An 18246-nucleotide genomic window follows, 5' to 3' on the forward strand; every position below is an offset into this window, starting at 1 on the left:
CCTCTCCCTCTCCCGTCGAGTTCCTTCAGGGCGTCCCGCTGCGGAAGTTGCTCGTTGCGTCAGGGCCAGACATGGCGCACGGCGGCAGACCTTGCGTGCGCCACGGCCGGACTAGACTGATCGCGCGCGGCGGCCCATCCAGTGTGCGTGTCATCCATTCCCAGTGTGATTGCTTGCATGCGTCTTCCGATCCCTATTGCAGGATTTAACCCTGTATCTCTGGTGCCTCGTCTATACACTTCTCAATTCCATTAGTGCAAGTGAGGGAGAGGAGGAGGCATTGTGATATGGGTATTTGGTTATGGCTTCCCGGAGTGAAACCCCCGGTTCGCCTACGATACCCGCACCAGCCCCTTATCAGTGGCTACCGCCGCAGGGTACGTTTAACTAATTACTCGGGCCGCTGTCGTCTGACCTTCCGCACTAGTGAGATACATCTTGTTGACCCTCTATTTTTTCTTCTTCTTGGGTTTTGTCCATCAGGTTGACATGGAGCACAGGTCACAGGGGCACACCAAAGTTCCGGAGAAGACCATCAAGCTCGACCAGCAACCTGGGTTAACATGTGTACGATGCTCAACTCTCTGCTCTCAGTTTAGATGAACAGCTTACATGTGGGGATTGGTTCAGATATCTGTTTTGTTCTGTTCCTCACTGTGAGTTCTTATTGATCAATTGTAAGATGCTTCTATATTACTCCCTCCATCCCAAAATAAGTGACTCGACTTTGTACTAACTTTGTACTAAAGTTAGTACAAAGTCGAGTCATTTATTTTGAGACGGAGGGAGTAGTAAATCTATTAAAGTTAGCTGCAGCAAAATATTTTCATTATGTTGATTCTCCCCCAGTATTGCTATGTTAATTTGTAGTTCCGAGCTCGTGGCAACTTTTTTAAGGGAGTGTCAGTAGATTTGCAAGTGAATTAATGTTGTAGAACCGTAGTGGGAGTTTTATGAGCGATTCAACATGATTTTGGCAAATTACTAATGGAGAACTAATTCACTGGAGTCCTCTATGGCAATCAGAAGTGATACTGACAACATCTAAAGATGGTAATGCAGATTACTGTCCAAGCAAATTTGCCAAAATGAGCTCTTTTACCATAGCGTAATTGTAATTAATTTCTTTTCAGATGGAACTGTCTTGTTGATCACACTTCTAATCAGTGTGTGCCAAAGACAACAACTAAGTTTCTCAAAAGTTCTTCATTCTTTCTTCCCTGCTCTAGGCTGCTTGAAGGTTTCTTCCTTTCGAGGCTTTGTTGAATATTCTGTTTTTTCGCACCATTTTAATTTGTGAAGGAGTACCTACTACAACTGCTAATTTGCTCCTCTTGGGATTTCAAACTTTGGGTTGTGCTATCATTTATGTATGTCCTATTAATTCCAATACTTGTCTTACTTTGTGATGCATTCATACATGTTTATTCCAATCTAATATTTCAGATGACCTTTGTTGCTCACAACTACGACATGTTTAGTTCTGTTCATATCACTTATTAGAAAAGTACTAACATGTATTTTTTTGTCAAGATTCCAACATAGAGCTCTAGTTATAACTTGCATATGTCCTCTGTTGCAATAGTAGATGGTTTTCTGTAACTCATTCAAACTAATATTTATGTATTTGTTTCTAATAGGCTGATTCGTAAGTCATGTTTCAAGAAGTTGATATGAACAAAGGAGGATCAGACCAACTCTATGTGCCTTCAAGAAGTCACGAGAAGTGGCATCCAACAAAGGTTCCAAGTTTTGATGAAGGTGGGAGAGTGTCACACCAAAAAAGTCTCTATTGATGACCTCCAAAATTAGAAAGGATGTTGTATCAGATGATTATGTACCTTGGGTTATTTTGGAATGGGCATGTAAGGGATGTGTAATATGCCCCCTGTTTAAGACTAGTTGGCTTGTAATGTGATGAGAAAATTGGTCAATGGAAAGATGGCCTTAAAACTACCACAAGCACACTATGCGTTTTGAATCAGACTAGACCAAAGCAATATTAGAGGAAGAACCTATAAAGAAAATAATTCTTAAAAGGCTAGCAAAAAATGGCAATTGCTTCACAAAAGCGGGGGCTGGATCTGGGTTGCAAATTGGCTATGGCCCACCAAAAATTAGAATCAAAAATAGGAAATGGGCTGAATTATTGGGCTTGGCCCATTTGGAAACCAAGTGTGCACTATACCACCAAAAATCTAGTGACGACATCTTCGTCACTGAAGGTCCCATATCCGGTGACGTTTTTTGCGCACCACGTCACTAGGAATAATCTGTGACGGGGATTCTGTGACGAAGCTGGTGACGCATGAAAAATGTCACACATGAGTATTTTGTGACGTTTTTAGCTATTACGTGACATTCGTGAGCTTGTCACAGTAGGTCTGATCTCTTGTAGTGAAGGCATCTGTGGTTGGGACCGTTATGACCTAACAATTATTCATGTAAACATTGTTCTTGATCAATAAAGACTAGATATGTTGATTTTTCTATAACATACTATAAACAGAATTATACAATAGGAATTATGGACATTTTTTACATAATTTTTTTGGGACAATTGTGTGACGTGGTATATCGGTCCGCCTTCCAATTAATTGCTACCGATTAATACTGATGATAAATAACGATTTTCTCTCATGGTATATGTTGAGTACTTATGTATTGTACGTACTGCCTTGTAAGTAACGATTTGCTCTCGTGGTAAGGTAAAAAAACATCACTATGAGTAATGTGAGTGGATGGTTGCCAAAAAGTTCAAATTTCCGGCTACCAGCTTGGGTGCCTTTCATTTTTGAAATTTTGAAGATACTGCTCCATTCACACTCAAATCGTCTTTGATATTTGCTTTTGCGGCTTCGTCCTCATTTCCGGCCTCGTCCGCCATGTCTAGGAGCTTGAGAATCTTTTTGTCGTGGAACTGGGCGGGGGGATCCAGGACATTCTGTGACCTTGTGACACTCAATCAAGTGCATCACCCTCAGTTCATATTCCTGTGCGAAACGACACAAAAACAAAGAGAAGGTTAGACAAATGGAGACAAAACAAGTGCACTGATAACCCACAAGTATAGGGGATCGCAACAGTTTTCGAGGGTAGAGTATTCAACCCAAATTTACTGTTTCAACACAAGGAGAGCCAAAGAATATTCTCAAGTATTAACAGTTGAGTTTTCAATTCAACCGCACCTGGAAGACTTAATATCTGCAACAAAGTATTTAGTAGCAAAGTAGTATGGAAGTAACGGTAACAGTGGCAAAGATAACAGTAGCAGTTTTATAGCAAGCATAACAGTGGCAACGGAAAGATAACTAAGCAAAGATCAATATGTGAAAAGCTCGTAGGCAATGGATCAGTGATGGATAATTATGTCGGATGCGATTCCTCATGCAATAGTTATAACACAGGGTGACACAAAACTAGCTCCAGTTCATCAATGTAATGTAGACATGTATTCCGAATATAGTCATACGTGCTTATGGAAAAGAACTTGCATGGCATCTTTTGTCCTACCCTCCCGTGGCAGCGGGGTCCTATTGGAAACTAAGGGATATTAAGGCCTCCTTTTAATAGAGTACTAGACCAAAAGGATTAACACTTAGTGAATACATGAACTCCTCAAACTACGGTCATCATCGGTAAGTATCCCGATTATTGTCACTTCGGGGTTAACGGATCATAACACATAATAGGTGACTATTGACTTGCAAAATAGGATCAAGAATTCACATATGTTCATGGAAACATAATAGGTTCAGATCTGAAATCATGGCACTCGGGCCCTAGTGACAAGCATTAAGCATAGCAAAGTCATAACAACATCAATCTCAGAACAAAATGGATACTAGGGATCAAACCCTAACAAAACTAACTCGATTACATGATAAATCTCATCCAACCGATCACCGTCCAGCAAGCCTACGATGGAATTACTCATGCACGGCGGTGAGCATCATGAAATTGGTGATGGAGGAAGATTGATGATGACGATGGCGACAGATTTCCCTCTCTGGAGCCCCGAACGGACTCTAGATCAGCCCTCCCGAGAGATATTAGGGCTTGGCGGTGGCTCTGTATCGTAAAACGCGATGAATCCTTCTCCCTGATTTTTTTCTCCCCGAACGTGAATATACAGAGTTGGAGTTGAGGTCGGTGGAGCACCAGGGGGCCCACAAGGCAGGGGCGCGCCCAGGGGGGTAGGCGCCCCCACCCTCGTGGACAGGGTGTGGGCCCCCTGGCTTTGATTCTTTCGCCAGTATTTTTTATATATTCCGAAAATATTCTCCATTGATTTTCAGGTCATTCCGAGAACTTTTATTTCTGCACAAAAATAACACCATGGCAATTCTGCTGAAAATAACGTCAGTCCGGGTTAGTTCCATTCAAATCATGCAAGTTAGAGTCCAAAACAAGGGCAAAAGTGTTTGGAAAAGTAGATATGATGGAGACGTATCAACTCCCCCAAGCTTAAATCTCTGCTTGTCCTCAAGCAATTCAGTTGATAAACTGAAAGTGATAAAGAAAAACTTTTACAAACTCTGTGTTACTCTTGTTTTTGTAAATATGTAAAGTCAGCATTCAAGTTTTCAGCAAAGATTATGAACTAACCATATTCACAATAACATTTAGGTCTCATGTTTACTCATATCATTGGCATAATCAACTAGCGACCAATAATAATAAATCTCGGATGAAAACACTTTCTCAAAACAATCATAATATGATATAACAAGATGGTATATCACTAGCCCTTTCTGAGACCGCAAAACATAAATGCAGAGCACCTTTGAAGATCAAGGACTGACTGGAAATTGTAATCCATAGTAAAAGAGATCCAGTCATACTCAATGTAAACTAATAGTAATGCATGCAAATGACAGCGGTGCTCTCCAACTGGTGCTTTTTAATAAGAGGATGATGACTCAACATAAAACTAAATAGATAGGCCCTTCGCAGAGGGAAGCAGGGATTTGTAGAGGTGCCAGAGCTCAATTTTGAAATAGAGATGAATAATATTTTTAGTGGTATACTTTCATTGTCAACATAACAACCGAGATATCTCGATATCTTCCATGCTACACACATTATAGGCGGTTCCCAAACAAAATGGTAAAGTTTATACTCCCCCTACCACCAACAAACATCAATCCATGGCTTGTCCGAAACAACGGGTGCCTCCAACTAACAACAATCCTGGGGGAGTTTTGTTTGCAATTATTTTGATTTGATTTGAGCATGGGACTGGGCATCCCGGTTACCAGCCATTTTCTCGTGTGTGAGGAGCGGAGTCCACTCCTCTTGAGAATAATCCGCCTAGCATGGAAGATATAGACAACCCTAGTTGATACATGAGCTATTCGAGCATACAAAACAGAATTACATTTGAAGGTTTAGAGTTTGGCACATACAAATTTACTTGGAACGGTAGGTAGATACCGCATATAGGAAGGTATGGTGGACTCATATGGAATAACTCTGGGGTTTATGGAATTGGATGCTCAAGCAGTATTCCTGCTTAGTACAAGTGAAGGCTAGAAAGAGACTGGAAAGCGACCAGCTAGAGAGCGACAACAGTCATGAACATGCATTAAAATTAATCAACACTGAATGCAAGTATGAGTAGGATATAATTCACCATGAACATAAATATCGTGGAGGCTATGTTGATTTTGTTTCAACTACATGCGTTAACAGGTGCCAAGTCAAGCCACTCGAATTGTTCAAAGGAGGATACCACCCTATCATACCACATCACTACCATTTTAATAGCATGTTGACACGCAAGGTAAACCATTATAAACTCCTAGCTACTTAAGCATGGCATGAGCAACTATAATCTCTAATTGTCATTGCAAACATGTTTCATTCATAATAGGCTGAATCAGGAACGATGAACTAATCATATTTACAAAAACAAGATAGGTCGAGTTCATACCAGCATTTCTCATCACAATCAGTTCATCATATATCGTCATTATTGCCTTTCACTCGCACGACCGAACGATGTGGATAATAATAATAGTGCACGTGCATTGGACTAAGCTGGAATCTGCAAGCATTCAATAAACAGGAGAAGACAAGGCAATATGGGCTCTTTTGTCAGATCAACAATAATGCATATAAGAGCCACTTCGACAATTTAATCATGGTCTTCTCCTATCGACCCCAAAGAAAAGAAAGAAATAAAACTACTTACACGGGAAAGCTCCCAACAAGCAAAAGAAGATCAGGAAATCTTTTTGGGTTTTCTTTTTAATTACTATTGCAAGCATGGAAATTAAAACTAGCTAAAAACTACAACTATTTTTTTGGTTTTTCTTAAGGTTTATCAAACACACAAGAAGAAAGTATAAAAAAGAAATAAACTAGCATGGATGATACAATGAAAAAGTATGAGCACCGACATCTAGCAATGAGTGTGTGAACATGAATATAATGTCGGTGAGAGATACGTACTCTCCCAAGCTTAGGTTTTTGGCCTAAGTTGGTCTATGGCCATGGTTGGCCTGGCGGATATCCATAGTAATAGTTGGGGTCGTACTGAGATGCAGCGGCTATCGCCTCCTGAGCTGCAGCGTGGCGACGAGCGGCCCCCGCCCTCCTCTCGTACTCATCTGCCTCCTCTCTGGTAATAACATATCTTCCTTTTGCCTGATAATCAAAGAAGGCAGGAGTAGGGAGAGTAATACGGACAGCACAACATCTATCAAAGATTAAGCGATACTGGAGAGGTGATTCATTCCTCTCGACAAACTGGTAGTGAACCATAGCATTAAAGTCTAGGTAAACAGGAGGCAATTCAATATCATCATTACGTATGGTCACACCAAGAAAATCAGCTAAGCGGGTTGCATAAATTCCACCAAAGAAATCTCCATTAAATCTATTAAGATGCAACCTACGTGCAACAATGGCTCCCAAATTATAAGATTTATCTCCTAACATAGCACTCCTAAGAATACTGAGGTCAGGGACACACATGTGACATGCTTCATCTTTACCGTTAATATATCTACCTATGAAGAGAGCAAAATAATGTATAGCAGGAAAATGAATGCTCCCTATGGTAGCTTGTGTTATATCTCTAGATTCCCCCACAGTTTTGTGAGAGGTGCTTTGAGCAAGGAGATCGAAAATGACAGCAAAATGAGCTTGGACTCGGGTATGAATTGGATATTCGTGTTTGTGGGAGGAAGAAGAAGTGTGTGGGTGCAGGAATAAGTGGAGGAGGTCCACCGTGGGCCCACGAGGCAGGGCGCGCGCCCAGGGGGGTAGGTTGTAACGCCCCGGATACAACTTTCCACATTTGTACTCCGATTCTTGCCTTTTCCGGAGATGCGATATTTCTTTCGTGGTTGGATTTTGACTTTGTTTTGCTTTTTGTCCATGTCATGCATTTCATATCATGTCATCATGTGCATCGCATTTGCATACGTGTTCGTCTCATGCATTCGAGCATTTTCCCCGTTGTCCGTTTTGCGATCCGACACTCCTATGTCCTCCGGCGCCCACTTTTGCCTCTTTTCGTGTGAGGGTGTTAAACTTTCTCGGAATGGACCGAGATTTGCCAAGCGGCCTTGGTACACCACCGGTAGACCGCCTGTCAAGTTTCGTGCCATTTGGAGTTCGTTTGATACTCCAACGGTTAACCGGGGAACCGTAAAGGCCTCGTGTGTGTTGCAGCCCAACACCCCCTCCAAGTCAGCCCACAAACCCATCCAGACCCCCTCCATCCTCTCGGCCGTTCGATCACAATCGCGTGGCCGAAAACCGCACTTCATTTGGACTCTCCTAGCTCCCTCTACCTATATATATGTGTCTCCCTCCGAATTTCGCGGTGCAAACCCTAGATCTTCCTCCTCCGCGCGCCGGACATGTCCGCCGGCCACCTCACCCCGACCTATCATAGGCCGCCACGTCGCCCCGCCGCCGCTCTCCTCCAACCCGCCACCGCCACGTCATCGGCCACCTCCCTCTCTCTCCTCCGCGCCCACGCCGGCCCGCCGGGACCCGGATCTGGCCCTCCGGGCCCGATCCGCTTGACCCGCCCGAGCGCCTCCTGCAGGTGCCCGCGCGCCACCCGTGGACTCCGCTCGCCGCCGCCAGGGGCTCTGCCCGCCGCCACACCGCCCTGTGCCTTCGCCGGAGATCGGCGCCACCACGCCGCTCGCCTTCGTCACCGTCGCCTGTCTCCGCCGGCGCGCGCCACTGCCCGCACGTCGCGGGCCCGCAACTCCATCTCCTTGTCGGCGAGCTCCTCCGTCCTCTCCGGCCACCCGAAGCTCCCTCCTCTGGCCTTCTCCATCAACTCCCGCCAGAACTCCGGTGAACCTTGAATCACGCGCGCCAGATCTGGATCCAGAAGGTTGACCTTGAAAATATCCTAAGTCCCTGTTTTCTAACATTCTGGAGCCCTATTCATCATGCCATAACTTCATCACCGTAGCTCTGTTTCATGCGCATGTCATATCAAATTGTTCATCTGGATGTGCTCTTCATTTTGTTTCATTGTGACATGCTTGTTTGAGTCCATCCTGATACCCAAATTGTTGATGCAAGAGTGCTATAAAATGTTAGTTCCTAATTCTTATCAGTTTATAAGCATTTGTCATTTTTGCCATGATTATTGTGTGCTGCATATGGTCATGAGCTCTACATGTGTTTTGGGCTATGTCATGCCATATTTACAGGGGTGTATGCAATGTATTTTTGTGATCAATGTGGTGAATAGCACAAGCATGCAAAGTAGCTCTCGTGATGTTGCTGATTTCAGGGACTTAGAATTTCACTAGTCATTTCCCTGCTGTTATTTTTATGCCATGTGTTCATGTTGCTATAGAGAGATCCATGCTTCTTTTGAGTATGTTCAGTAAGGATGATTTTGACATATGGTTATGCTCTATCCATCCATGTCCCTGTTTGCATTTGTGGAGTACCCTAGCATGACTCAATCTTGCTCTACTTTTGCTATAAAATGTTCCTGACAGATTGTTTACGTGTTAATCAATTTTGCCAAGGTTGTTGTAGTTGATCCATGCATGCTAGGAGTTTGTTCTTGCTTTGCTTGGCTTCTTGATCATGTATTCTTTTTGGGAGTATTCTTAGCTTGTCATGCAATGCCTTGTGTTGAGTGAATCGAGCTCGCAAACATGCCTTCATAACTCTGTTTTTGCCATGTCCAGTTTTCTGCTAAGTCTGAATCTGTTAACATAACTTGCTATGTTTACATGGGTTCCATCATATCTTCTGATCCTTTTTGGCTTATGGTCAGTAAGGGACTTTTGTTATGTGCTTTGAGTAGATTCATGCCATGCCTTTTTTTTTGCCATGATATGTTCCTGTAGCATGTTGTTATCTTGCTCTAAACATTGCTTCCTGATGTTAATTCCTGGCATGTTAGTATTTTCACTAAGTCTGTGATGCTGATATCTTTTGCACTTTCGCCATGCTTGTTTGAACTTACTATTGTGTGATTTAGCCGTAGCTCAGTGTTCATCTTTTGTCAAGTTCTACGTCTTGAGCTTGCGTTGGTTTTCCCCGAAGAGGAAGGGATGATGCAGCAAAGTAGCGTAAGTATTTCCCTCAGTTTTTGAGAACCAAGGAATCAATCTAGTAGGAGGCCACGCTCAAGTCCCTCGTACCTGCACAAAACGATAGCTACTCGCAACCAACGCGATTAGGGGTTGTCAATACCTTCACGGTCACTTACGAGAGTGAGATCTGATAGATATAATATTTTTGGTATTTTTGGTATAAAGATGCAAAGTAAAAAGTAAAGGCAAAGTAAAAAGCAAAGCAAGATTAAAGTGATGGAGATTGATATGATGAGAATAGACCCGGGGGCCATAGGTTTCACTAGTGGCTTCTCTCAAGAGCATAAGTATTCTACGGTGGGTGAACAAATTACTGTTGAGCAATTGACATAATTGAGCATAGTTATGAGAATATCTAGGCATGATCATGTATATAGGCATCACGTCCGTGACAAGTAGACCGAAACGATTCTGCATCTACTACTATTACTCCACTCATCGACCGCTATCCAGCATGCATCTAGAGTATTAAGTTAAAAATAGAGTAACGCCTTAAGCAAGATGACATGATGTAGAGAGATAAATTCATGCAATATGAAATAAACCCCATCTTGTTATCCTCGATGTCAACGATACAATACGTGCCTTGCTGCCCCTTCTGTCACTGGGAAAGGACACCGCAAGATCGAACCCAAAGCTAAGCACTTCTCCCATGGCAAGAACTACCAATCTAGTTGGCCAAACAAAACATATAATTCGAAGAGACTTGCAAAGATAACCAATCATACATAAAAGAATTCAGAGAAGATTCAAATATTATTCATAGATAGACTTGATCATAAACCCACAATTCATCGATCTCAACAAACACACCGCAAAAAGAAGATTACATCGAATAGATCTCCACAAGAGAGGGGGAGAACTTTGTATTGAGATCCAAAAAGAGAGAAGAAGCCATCTAGCTACTAACTATGGACCCGAAGGTCTGAGGTAAACTACTCACACTTCATCGGAGAGGCTATGATGATGTATAAGCCCTTCGTGATGACGGCCCTCTCCGGCGGAGCTCCGGAACAGGCCCCAAGATGGGATCTCGTGGATACAGAAAGTTGCGGCGGTGGAATTAGGTTTTTGGCTCCGTATCTGTTCGTTTGGGGGTACGTAGATATATATAGGAGGAAGGAGTACATCGGTGGAGCACCGAGGGGCCCACGAGGTAGGGGGCGCGCCCTAGGGGGGGCGCGCCCCCCACCCTCGTGACAGCCTCTTTGACTCATTGGAGTAGGGTCCAAGTCTCCTGGATCACGTTCGGTGAGAAAATCACGTTCCCGAAGGTTTTATTCCATTTGGACTCCGTTTGATATTCTGTTTCTTCAAAACACTGAAATAGGCAAAAAATAGCAATTCTGGGCTAGGCCTCTGGTTAATAGGTTAGTCCCAAAAATAATATAAAAGTGGAAAATAAAGCCCAATATAGTCCAAAACAGTAGATAATATAGCATGGAGCAATCAAAAATTATAGGTACGTTGGAGACGTATCAGGCATCCCCAAGCTTAATTCTTGCTCGTCCTCAAGTAGGTAAATGATAAAAAGAGAATTTTTGATGCGGAGTGCTACTTGGCATAATTTCAATGCAAATCTTCTTAATTGTGGTATGAATATTCAGATTAGGAAGATTCAAGACAAAAGTTCATATTGACATAAAGAATAATAATACTTCAAGCAAACCAACAAAGCAATTATGTTTTCTTAAAGTAACATGGCCAAAGAAAGTTCATCCCTACAAAATCATATAGTTTAGTCATGCTCCATTTTCGTCACACAAGAATGCTCTCATCATGCACAACCCCGATGACAAGCCAAGCAATTGTTTTGTACCTTAATAATTTTAAACTCATAAACTTTCACGCAATGCATGAGCGTGAGCCATGGATATAGCACTATGGGTGGAATAGAATATAATGGTGGGGGTTATGTGGAGAAGACAAAAAAGGAGAAAGTCTCACATCAACGAGGCTAATCAATGGGCTATGGAGATGCCCATCAATTGATGTTAATGCAAGGAGTAGGGATTGCCATGCAACGGATGCACTAGAGCTATAAATGTATGAAAGCTCAACAAAAGAAACTAAGTGGGTGTGCATCCAACTTGCTTGCTCACGAAGACCTAGGGCACTTGAGGAGGCCCATTGTTGGAATATACAAGCCAAGTTCTATAATGAAAATTCCCACTAGTATATGAAAGTGATAACTCAAGAGACTCTCTATATGAAGAACATGGTGCTACTTTGAAGCACAAGTGTGGAAAAAGGAATAGTAGCATTGCCCCTTTTTATTTATTTTCTTCTTTTTTGGGCCTTTTTTTCTTTGGCCTTTTTTTGGGACAATGCTCTATTAAATGATGATGATCACACTTTTATTTATTTACAACTCAATGATTACAACTCGATTCTAAAACAAAGTATGACTATATATGGATGCCTCCGGCGGTGTACCGGGATATGCAATGAATCAAGAGTGACAAGTATGAAAAAAAATTATGAACGGTGGCTTTGCCACAAATACTATGTCAACTACATGATCATGCTAAGCAATATGACAATGATGGATGTGTCATGATAAACTGGATGGTGGAAAGTTGCATGGCAATATATCTCGGAATGGCTATGTAAATGCCATAATAGGTAGGTATGGTGGCTGTTTTGAGGAAGATATAAGGAGGTTTATGTGTGAAAGAGCGTATCATATCACGGGGTTTGGATGCACCAGCGAAGTTTGCACCAACTCTCGATGTGAGAAAGGGCAATGCATGGTACCGTAGAGGCTAGCAATGATGGAAGGGTGAGAGTGCGTATAATCCATGGACTCAACATTAGTCATAAAGAACTCATATACTTATTGCAAAAATCTACAAGCCATCAAAAACCAAAGTATTACGCGCATGCTCCTAGGGGGATAGATTGGTAGGAAAAGACCATCGCTCGTCCCCGACCGCCACTCATAAGGAGGACAATCAAATAACACCTCATGTTTCAAATTTGTTGCATAACGTTTACCATACGTGCATGCTACGGGACTTGTAAACTTTAACTCAAGCACTTCTCAAATTCACAATTACTCTACTAGCATGACTTTGATATTATTGTCTCCATGTCTCAAAACAATTATCAAGCATCCAACTTTTCTTAGTATTCAACACACTGAATTTGTTGCTATTGCTTTCTTCATGACTTATACATGTTCCTATGACTATGAGATTATGCAACTCCCGTTTACCAGAGGAACACTTTGTGTGCCACCAAACGTCACAACGTAACTGGGTGATTATAAAGGTGCTCTACAGGTGTCTTCGAAGGTACTTGTTGGGTTGGTGTATTTCGAGATTAGGATTTGTCACTCCGATTGTCGGAGAGGTATCTCTGGGCCCTCTCGGTAATGCACATCACCTAAAGCCTTGCAAGCATTGCAACTAATGAGTTAGTTGCGAGATGATGTATTACGGAACGAGTAAAGAGACTTGCCGGTAACGATATTGAACTAGGTATTGAGATACCGACGATCGAATCTCGGGCAAGTAACATACCGATGACAAAGGGAACAACGTATGTTGTTATGCGGTCTGACCGATAAAGATCTTGATAGAATATGTGGGAGCCAATATGAGCATCCAGGTTCCGCTATTGGTTATTGACCGGAGACGTGTCTCGGTCATGTCTACATTGTTCTCGAACCCGTAGGGTCCGCACGCTTAAGGTTTCGATGATAGTTATATTATGAGTTTATGAGTTTTGATGTACCGAAGGAGTTCGGAGTCCCGGATGAGATCGGGGACATGACGAAGAGTCTCGAAATGGTCGAGACGTAAAGATCGATATATTGGACGACTATATTCGGACATCGAAAAGGTTCCGAGTGATTCGGGTATTTTTCGGAGTACCGGAGAGTTACGGGAATACGTATTGGGCCTTATTGGGCCATACGGGAAAGAAGGAAAAGGGCCTCAAGGGTGGCCGCACCCCTCCCCTTGGTCTGGTCCGAATTGGACTAGGGAAGGGGGGCGCCCCCTTCCTTCCTTCTCCTTTTCCCTTCCCTTTCCTTCCCTCCTACTCCTACTACTTGGAAGGGCTCCTAGTTCTACTAGGAAAGGGGGAATCCTACTCCCGGTGGGAGTAGGACTCCCCTAGGGCGCGCCATAGAGAGGGCCGGCCCCTCCCCTCCTCCACTCCTTTATATACGTGGCCAGGGGGCACCTCATAGGCACAACAAGTTGATCTTCGTGATCGTTCTCTTAGCCGTGTGCGGTGCCCCCCTCCACCATAATCCTCGATAATATTGTAGCGGTGCTTAGGTGAAGCCCTACGACGGTAGAACATCAAGATCGTCACCACGCCGTTGTGCTGACGGAACTCTTCCCCGACATTCTGCTGGATCGGAGTTCGGGGATCGTCATCGAGATGAACGTGTGCTAGAACTCGAAGGTGCCGTAGTTTCGGTGCTTGATCGGTCGGGCCGTGAAGACGTACGACTACATCAACCGCGTTGTGCTAACGCTTCCGCTTTCGGTCTACGAGGGTACGTAGAAAACACTCTCCTCTCTTGTTGCTATGCATCACCATGATCTTGCGTGTGCGTAGGAATTTGTTTGAAATTACTACGTTCCCCAACAGTGGCATCCGAGCCTAGATTTTATGTGTTGATGTTATATGCACGAGTAGAACACAAGTGAGTTGTGGGCGATATAAGTCATACTGCTTACCAGCATGTCATACTTTGGTTCGGCGGTATTGTTGGATGAAGCAGCCCGGACCGACATTATGCGTACGCTTACGCAAGACTAGTTCTATCGACGTGCTTTGCACACAGGTGGCTGGCGGGTGTCAGTTTCTCCAACTTTAGTTGAACCGAGTGTGGCTACGCCCGGTCCTTGCGAAGGTTAAAACAACACAGACTTGACAAACTATCATTGTGGTTTTGATTCGTAGGTAAGAACGGTTCTTGCTAAGCCCGTAGCAGCCACGTAAAACTTGCAACAACAAAGTAGAGGACGTCTAACTTGTTTTTGCAGGGCATGTTGTGATGTGATATGGTCAAGACGTGATGAGATATAAGTTGTTGTATAAGATGATCATGTTTTGTTGAAGTTATCGGCAACTGGCAGAAGCCTTATGGTTGTCTCTTTATTGCATAAGATGCAAGCGCCAAATAATTGCTTTACTTTATCGCTATGCGATAGCAATAGTTGCAAGAGCAATAGTTGGCGAGACGACCATGTGACGACACATTGATATAGATCAAGATGATGGAGATCATGGTGTCATGACGGTGACGATGGAAATCATGACGATGTTTTGGAGATGGAGATCAAAGGCACAAGGTGATGATGGCCATATCATGTCACACATTTTGATTGCATGTGATGTTTATCTTTTATGCATCTTATCTTGCTTTAATTGACGGTAGCATTATAAGATGATCTCTCACTAAATTTCAAGATAAAAGTGTTCTCCCTAAGTATGCACCGTTGCCAAAGTTCGTCGTTCCCATACACCACGTGATGATCGGGTGTGATAAGCTCTACGTCCATCTACAACGGGTGCAAGCCAGTTTTGCACACGCAGAATACTCAGGTTAAACTTGACGAGCCTAGCATATGCAGATATGGCCTCGGAACACTGAGACCAAAAGGTCGAGCGTGAATCATATAGTAGATATGATCAACATAATGATGTTCACCATTGAAAGCTACTCCATTTCACGTGATGATCGGTTATGGTTTAGTTGATTTGGATCACGTGATCACTTAGATGATTAGAGGGATGTCTATCTAAGTGGGAGTTCTTAAGTAATATGATTAATTGAACTTTAATTTATCATGAACTTAGTCCTGGTAGTATTAGCATATCTATGTTGTAGATCAATAGCTCGCGTTTAGCTCCCCTGTTTTATTTTTGATATGTTCCTAGAGAAAACTAAGTTGAAAGATGTTAGTCGCAATGATGCGGATTGGATCCGTGATCTGAGGTTTATCCTCATTGCTGCACATAAGAATTATGTCTTTGATGCACCGCGAGGTGACAAACCTATTGCAGGAGCAGATGCAGATGTTATGAACATCTGGCTAGCTCAATATGCTGACTACTTGATAGTTTGGTGCACCATGCTTAAACGGCTTAGAATCGGGACTTCAAAGATGTTTTGAACGTCATGGACCATATGAGATATTCCAGGAGTTGAAGTTAATATTTCAAGCAAATACCCGAGTTGAGAGATATGAAGTCTCCAACAAGTTCTATAGCTAAAAGATGGAGGAGAATAACTCAAGCAGTGAGCATGTGCTCAGATTGTCTGGGTACTACAATCGCTTGAATCAAGTGGGAGTTAATCTTCCAGATAAAATAGTGATTGACAGAATTCTCTAGTCACCATCACCAAGTTAGTAGAACTTCATGATGAACTATAATATGCAAGGGATAACGGAAACGATTCCAAGCTCTTCGTGATGCTGAAATCAACGAAGGTAGAAATCAAGAAAAGTATCAAGTGTTGATGGTAAACAAAACCACTAGTTTCAAGTAAAGGGACAAAGGGAAGAAAGGGGAACTTCAAGAAGAACGGCAAGCAAGTTGTTGCTCAAGTGAAAAACCCAAGTCTGGACCTAAGCTTGAAACTGAGTGCTTCTACTGCAAAGGGACTGGTCACTGGACGCGGAACTACCCCAAGTAATTGGCGGATAAGAAGGATGGCAAAGTGAACATAGGTATATTTGATATACATGTTATTGATGTGTACTTTACTAGTGTTTATAGCAACCCTTCAGTATTTGATACTAGTTCAGTTGCTAAGAGTGGTAACTCGAAACGGGAGTTGCAGAATGAACAGAGACTAGTTAAGGGTGAAGTGACGATGTGTGTTGGAAGTGGTTCCAAGATTGATATGATCATCATCGCACACTCCCTATACTTTCGGGATTAGTGTTGAACCTAAATAAGTGTTATTTGGTGTTTGCATTGAGCATAAATGATGAGGCACGGACTAGCGAGATGCTAATTCGCGCGTGTAGATGGCCCAATCTTTCACGGCGATGCTTGATCAACAGTTCGTCCCCTTGTTCCTCCTCGCAACCTTCAAGATAATTTTCACATGTGTACGAAAATACACAAACGAAAATAATGACCTCCTCGGATCAGCACGTAGGCGTCGATGTGATGATCAACCCTCCGTCGCTAGTAAATTTCCACGATGGGAAAATCACAGATAATACACAAGATATGGCCGCCCGTAACTCGAACGTTTTTCTGTATATCTCATACTCGAAAATAAAACTCACAACTCATCTCCCCTGTTACAATGGCCATGGCCCGTGATAAATAGCCATCTCCACGTGACTGCTCCACTAAAGGGAAAAAAAGAATTAACACCTAAACAAGTCATGCAAGACTTGGACTAGAATAAGAAACAAAAATCCTAACCAATCACAACCGTAACTACTATTTAAGAAACTTCCTAATATAATATTCTTGCTAATTAGCATGCATGTATTTATCTAGCATGTAACGTGCGTTCCTTATTCCATGGGATTGAAACGAACATGCCTTTATCCATTGAGGGGGAGTTCTGAACGTGGGGATGATCTTCTCTAGTTTCGGCTCCTGCCCTTGGTTTTCTTGTTCAAGGGTCAATCCATGCATGGGTCCACAACTTCTTCTTCTCTGTTCTTTGCATGATATATCAGAAACATCAAGGCTGCTCCACACTTTCCTCCGTTGCCATACATGCTGTATTTGCGACTTTTGTTTCGGTCGTTTGGCTGGAACAATATAGGTTGATCTTGAACTCGACACAATACTAATTCCGGGGCCACATAACAAACGCATTCGCCCATCAATGCCTCAATGTTTTTCAGTAGCATGCACCAAATTTGTTCGCATAAGTTCTGCTTTGCTTGTCATCTCTTTAGTTGGTTTGACTTGAGTGGTGACGACATTTGAAGATACACCGGGTATTACATTGGTCGTATCATCCTCCCTTCCTTGAAGCGAAACCGTCCTCGGTTTCAAGTCTATTTCAAGCTTGATTTTAGACTCGGGAAATTGGAACTCTGTTTTTATTGCACTTTCCGTCATTGGTTTCAGCACGTGTCGTCTTCCATCATGCATGAATGTATATGTATTAGATTTACCTGCATGCACAGCGTCATGGTCATACTGCCATGGTCTTCTCAACAAGAGCTGGCACGCATCCATTGGCACAACATCGCAGTCGACTTTGTCAATATATTCACCAATAGCAAATGTCACACGTACTTTATGTGTAATTTTTTATTTTCCAGAATTGTAAAGCCACTCAACATGGTGCGGTTTTGGGTGCCGCCACATGGACAAACCCAAAGCCTGCACGAGATCTTTACTTATGGCATTGGTAAAACTGCCACCATCAATTATCATCTTGCATGCACGATTCTTGATATTGCACTGTGTTTTAAAAACACTCCACCGCTGCCCCTTTGCACCACTATCATCTTGCACCTTCTCCACCAAAAGATTCAGCCCCTTCGTCGGTGCATCAACTTCTTCCTTTATATCTTCTTGCTCTTCTCTTCTTTTAAGCAAACGACTTTTCCAATCTGTAGTGTACAGATCCACTGGCATAGGAATAAAATAAATCTGCTGGCCCTTCCATGATAGAGAGTAATTATTTTTCTTGAAATTCCGA

The sequence above is a fragment of the Triticum urartu genome, chromosome 1 (assembly GCF_003073215.2).
Source record: "Triticum urartu cultivar G1812 chromosome 1, Tu2.1, whole genome shotgun sequence".
In the NCBI taxonomy this organism is placed as follows: Eukaryota; Viridiplantae; Streptophyta; class Magnoliopsida; order Poales; family Poaceae; genus Triticum; species Triticum urartu.